The sequence below is a fragment of the Vombatus ursinus genome, unplaced genomic scaffold, assembly GCF_900497805.2.
Source record: "Vombatus ursinus unplaced genomic scaffold, bare-nosed wombat genome assembly UNPS02014951.1, whole genome shotgun sequence".
NCBI lineage: Eukaryota > Metazoa > Chordata > Mammalia > Diprotodontia > Vombatidae > Vombatus > Vombatus ursinus.
In genome coordinates, this window is record NW_020954729.1 from 2,768,348 (window position 1) to 2,774,516 (window position 6,169).

Here is a 6,169-nt window from a genome sequence, read left to right on the forward strand (position 1 = left end):
GAGTAGGGCATGCTAGAGAAAAAGTAAAAAACAGCGAACGCCTAAAGAAGAATACTACATTCGGTGGGTCAGAAGCAAACCCAAGGAAGGTGGGCATCTAGGGATGTTCCACTAAGCCTAGGAAACAGAACAGTACGATGGGGAGAATGCTGGATTGGGAATCTAGAGACCTGGAGTTCCCGGCCTGGCTCAGCTACCAGCTAGTTGCAGGACCTTGGGCAAGTCAGATCTCCATTCCAGGCCTCAGTTTCCCTATCTGCACAATGTGAGGGTTGGACTAGATGTTCTCTAAGGTTCCTTCCAGCTCTAAATATATGCATTCCTGCATCTATAATTCATAAAAACTAGAAAAAATGGTTTTAATAGGTCCTTAGAAAACTGACTTCACTGAGCAAAGACAGGTTCACTTCTCTTCACCAGTTCAGGCTAGGAGAACTGCTCACCATGATAGAAGGGTATATAAAACTGTCTTGAGGATCCCAAAATAAAGAGTCAATTCCCAGTTACAACTATGTGTAATGAGCCTTTTGATTGCTATTAAGAGAGACTGGCCTGGAGAATCTCTACCTGTCCTGTTCGCCCCTCCAAAGAGCTACCATGGTTGTTTCTCATCTCTGGAGGCCCAATCTCTCTAGTGAACACCAGTCCTACATCACTAACTGCCTATTATACATTTCTAACTGGATACCCCATAGGCATCTCAAACCCAACACGTCGGACACAGAACTCATTATCTTTCTTCTGAAGCCCACCCCTCTTCAGAATTGACCTGGTACTATTGAGAGCTCAGTCATCCTCCCAAGTCCCCTAGCTTTGTAACATCAAGTCATCCTCAACACCTCACTAGCTTTTGCCCCACATAGCCAATGAGTTGCCAAATCTGACAGTTACCATTTTGACCTTCACAGCATCTCTCCTAGCCAATCCCTTTTCTTTACACACACACACACACACACACACACACACACACACAGAGCCACTACCCTAATGGAGGCCCTTCATCACCTTTCACCCGGACTGCAGCAAGGGCGTCCCAAGTATTCTCTCTACATTCTCTCTCCTCATTTTGGCCCATCCTCCACACTGCTGCTGAAGTGATTTTCCTAGTCAACCATCCAACCAAACAGTATTTATTAAGTATCTACTATGTTCCATCCAGGCAATGTCCTAGGCAGCGGGGATAAGAATACAACGAATGAAAAAGATCTCTCCACATGGAAAAAAACAAAACAAAACCCTACATTCTAACTGGGGAGACAAATACACATATAAGAATATGCATAATAAATACAGATTAGTTAAATACAAGGTAGCTTGAGAGGTAGGGCACAAATAGATGACTGGAATCAGGACTGTATAAGAAGGTCCTTGAACTGTGTTTTAAAGGAAGAGAAAGATTCTACGTGATAGCAATGAAGAGACAGGACGTTCCAGGTATGGAATGTCTGGGTGGACAAAAGCACAGAGACCCAAGAGGGAGTGTTGTGTGTGAGGAACCTTGGCTGGACTGCAGTGTGGGAGAGGGGGACTAATGTCCAATGAGGCTGGAAAGATATCTTGGAGTCATGTTGCGAAGGGCTTTAAAAGCTAAGCAGAGGCATTTATATGTGATCTTAGAAGCAGTAGGGAGCCACTGAGGTTGAGCAAGTAGGGAAATGACAAGGTCAGACCTGTGCTTAAGGAAAATCACTTGGGCATCTGTGTGGAGGATGGGCTGGGGACAGACTGGAGGCAGGGAGACTGATGGAAGACATTGCCATAGTCCAGGTGAGAGGCGATGAGGGCCTGAACTAGGTAGGTGCCTCTTTCCTAGAATGGATTCCCTTCTTACCTCTATCTCTTGGAATCTCTGGTTTAACTTCAAAGTTCAGTCCAGTTACTACTGCTCTCCCTCCCAAACTACCTTGTATTCATTCTGTATATAGCTTGTATATGCGTATCTAGCTCCCAGTTAGAATGGAAGCTTCTTGAGGCGAGGGACTATTGAATTGTTCTCCTTGTATCCCCAGTTCTTAGCACAGTGCTCAGCCCACTGTACTCACTTAACAGATATTTGTTGATTGATTTCTATAGGATTGCCAGGCCAGGCTTCCTGCAGCCAAAACTCAACCTGACTGGAAACGTCTATGGGCACTCAAGAATTCTTTCATAGTGACATGTTTGAAACCACATGACTAAGTCTTTAGAGGAAGATGACTATCAAGAAACTTTTTGAAATAAAAATGCAATGTAAAGGATGGAAAGAGAGACAGAGAATGAGGGAGGGAAGAGAGGTGGTCAGAATGTAGCAGAGGCCAACCTCAGCTCCAGAGTTCTACTCAGATGCGGAAGGCAGCACCCTCCAGGATTTGCAGTGACTGAATCAACACAAGGAGGATCCTCTGCGTTGGCTCCTGCTGGCCATTATAGGTATACCATATAGAAATCATAGGGTTAGAGCTGGAAGGGACCTTGAAGGCCAGCTAGTCCAACCCCCTCAGTTGACAGATGGGGAAACTGAGGCTCAGAGAAGAGCAGTAACTTGCCCAAGATCACACGGGGCTTAAATGGCAAAAGTGGGATTTGAATTCGGGTCTTCTGATTCCAAAGCCAGTGCACTTTCTCCCACCCATCCTGTATCTCTAGAGCTAGGACTCCAGAAATAAACATTAGCTGGAGAGCAAATAAAAGTTGCTGCCTTGCTTGGGTAAATTCTCTTTGAACAGGAGGATTCTAGAATGGTTACATGTTATTTGATGGGAGAATACTGCTGAATAGCACTGGAAGAAAGAGGAGGACACTACACAAGAATTTCTTTCTCCTCCGCTCCAAGGCAATCCTCTCCAGCAGAGGCCTGCCCTTCAAAGTTAAAACTTCATCCCCTCCGAGGAATACAAAGGCTTTTATTCCAGTGAAAATGTAAATAACTCTGAGAGGGGGGAACAGCTTTAAGCTGCCCACGATCGTTTCTACCTTCCTGGGAAAGAAGAATCTGCTGGCTCTCTTTTATGGGAAAGGAGACTGACTGTATCCTTTTGAAAGATATCAACCTTAGACAGGGCCCTTCCAAGGCTAGAGGTACCCAGCACCACTATATAGCAGCATCCCCAGACTGCTCCAGAAGGTTGAAAGCAACGCAGGCTGGTAAAAAAGAATTCTGAAGGAGAGTTAGGAGATCCAAAGTCTACTAATGCCCATGCTAGTGACTTTCTATGTGGCCACGGGCAAGTCACTGCTTCATTTGGGTTCTGGAGGAGGTCATCTTTCTGAAGGCCCTTCCAGCTCTGATGTTATCTGAATCTCTAATCATTGGTAAGCTTGCCATTTCTCAGAGCCTCTCATTTAATGACCAATACCTCCAGAAAAACCAATAGTGGAAGCCCTGGTATGGTACCAATGGTTGAGTGCAGTGGGTGCTGCCCAAAAGGAAGTAATACACAGTCCGCTTTCTTCTTGCCTCCTGTGCCTACATAGCTCTCCATATGGAGAGCAAGTAGTCCATCTTACATCACATCTCTATTTTTGGGGGGGAGGGAAGGCTAGGCAATTGGGGTTAAGTGACTTGCCCAGGGTCACATGGCTACTAAGTGCCAAGTGTGTGAGGCCGCATTTGAACTCAGGTCCTCCTGACTCCAGGGCCGGTAATCTATCCACTGCAACACCTAGCTGCCCCGACATCTCTTTTTTTAAGACTAGAGGCTGAGAGTTATAAACTTATAGTACTGGAGTTAGAAGAGACCTTATAGATAATCTAGTTCATTTTACAGACGAGGAAACTGAGGCCCAGAGAGGGCAAGTGACTTGCCCAAGATCACACAGATAGTAAGCAGCAGAACCCAGATTTGAACCCAGGTCTTTGAGACTCTGAATCCAGTGTTCTTTCCACTATGCCAAGAATGCTTAAGCACATGGAGAGACACAGTGGATAGAAAGTGAGGCTTACCAGTCAATTGCGTTAGACTCCTCATGACCCAACGGACAACTATTCCTGGGCTTTTCTCAGCAAAGACACTGGACTAGTTTGCCATGTCCTTCTCCAGTAGATCCAGAAGATCTATTTTGTCAGGCAATCAGAGGTTAAGTGACTTGCCCAGGTGCACACAGCTAAGGAAGTATCTGAGGCTGGATTTGAACTTGGGTCTCCCTGACTCCAGGTCCAGTTTTCTATCTGCTGAGCCACAAGCTGCCTCTGAATTCAGGAAAACCCGAGTGCAAATTCAGCAGCAGACACTTACTAGCAGTGTGGCCCTGGGCAAATCATTTAACTTCTATTTGCCTCAGTTTCCTCAACTGTAAAGCGGAGATAATAATAGCACTTACCTCCCACGGTTGTCGTGTGGATCAAATGAGATAATATTTGTAAAGCACTTAGCACAGTGCCTGGCTCATAGTAAGCACTACAGAAATGTTAGCTGTGATTATTATGGTCATTATTATTCATTTATAAGCCACTCCCTTTGTAGTAGGACTCTAAAGCTTAGTGGTCAGGAGTCAGCTGGCCTCATTCACTAGATCCCCTCAGGGTAATAGCCAGTTCCACCTGCTAGGGGAAGGAAAGCCATATGGTCTTGGCTTGCAACAAGGAGAATTTCAGGCATAGGAAAAAAAGTCAAAGTCCAGAAAAGCAAGACACTTAAAAAACCCAAATGGGTTCAGGAGCACTCTTCTGGCCATTGCTTACGCTTGCTTAAGAAAATATGAAAAGTCCTTTTTTTCTCTCCCAAGTCTGTTAGAACAGCAGAGAAATTAGTAGGAGGATCATTTATATTTTGAGTGTGATTTTGAAAAAAAAAAAGTGGGCCAAGTCACTTAAGTCATTTCTCTCTCTTGCTGCCATATGAGATAGTGCATTTCCTGTCCCTGGAAGGGATCAAGCAGAGGTCAGATGACCAGCTTGCAGGAATGGATTCATGCTTCAAGCAAGGGCTGGACTACATGACATCAATTGCTTCTAGATAGGGGAGGCTAAGACTCTAATGTTAACCAAAAATTGGTCCTATCTAATGATCTAGAACTTCTGGAGCAAGAGAGTGGAGCTGGGTCTACAACAGGCTAAGAACTCACTCCTGAAGTCTATAAAAGGAAGGGCTCAAACTAGACAATCACTAACACCCTTGCCAACTCTAAAGCGATGATAATGAAGATCAAAGTCACTTGTTGTCCCTCTTGACAAGCAAAGTCAAGGGACAGGCAACAACTGGGACAGACCCCTCAATCACTCTAGGAAGGCTAATCTGAATTATTCACAGGGTTTGAAAAATGTGATTGACACATCATCTGGAATGTTGATGAGCCTTATTTCCCTAAGAAATAACCCCATTGAATCAAAGACACAAAAATTATTATTTCCTGCCCTTTCTGGTGTAGTCTATAATTTCTCTTCGGGTGAGTTACTCTCTGCTTTTAGAACCACAGGATGTCAGAGCTGGAAGGGCCGATCAACTCATTTTACAGAGGGAAACACTGAAGTGTGATAACTTTCTCTCCCACACCAGCAAATGAAATGTCCAGGATGATTACTTAAGTGCTTTGGGCTAAGCTGAACTAATGGCTCTTGGTGAAGCGCTTTGAGGTGCTGAGAGAAAAGGCCCTAAATAAGGGTAAACTGGAGAACTGGGTGGACCGAGGCTCTGAGTCCCTCCCAACGAGGCTTCCTGAAGGCATACTAGCAGCTAAGAGAGATAATTTGGGCTTGGTGCGGCAAAGAGACTTGTTGGGTGGGTAACTTCTGTGATGTGACAGTCTTTCTGTGCAAACTGTTTTAAAAGGGATTCTGCTCTGGCTTTCTATCAGCCAAGTCTCTCTCTTTTTCCTCACTTAGCTGCCCAGAAGATATTGGAAAGGAAAGGAAGAAAATGGAGATAGCAGGACAATTCAAAAGACTAGAAAAACAACCAAGCTGATGCTCCCTCAGTGATAAAGCTATGGAGGCCAATTTTAGTTATCAACCTTGTTTTTCCAGCTTGTATGAATCTCTGCAACTGTTACCAAGGGCTCTCTAGTTTCTGTAGTGGCTCCAACTTGGTTGACTATCAACCGTGGAGCCAGGGTCCTCAAGGCAGGCCTAGAGCATTTTCCCAGCCAAATGAAAAAGGGATCAAGAGGATGGTACAAAGGCAACAGTCTAGCACTTCTTAGGAGACTGGAACTTGTGCTTTGCCTAAAGTCCAGTACATCAAACAATATTTCA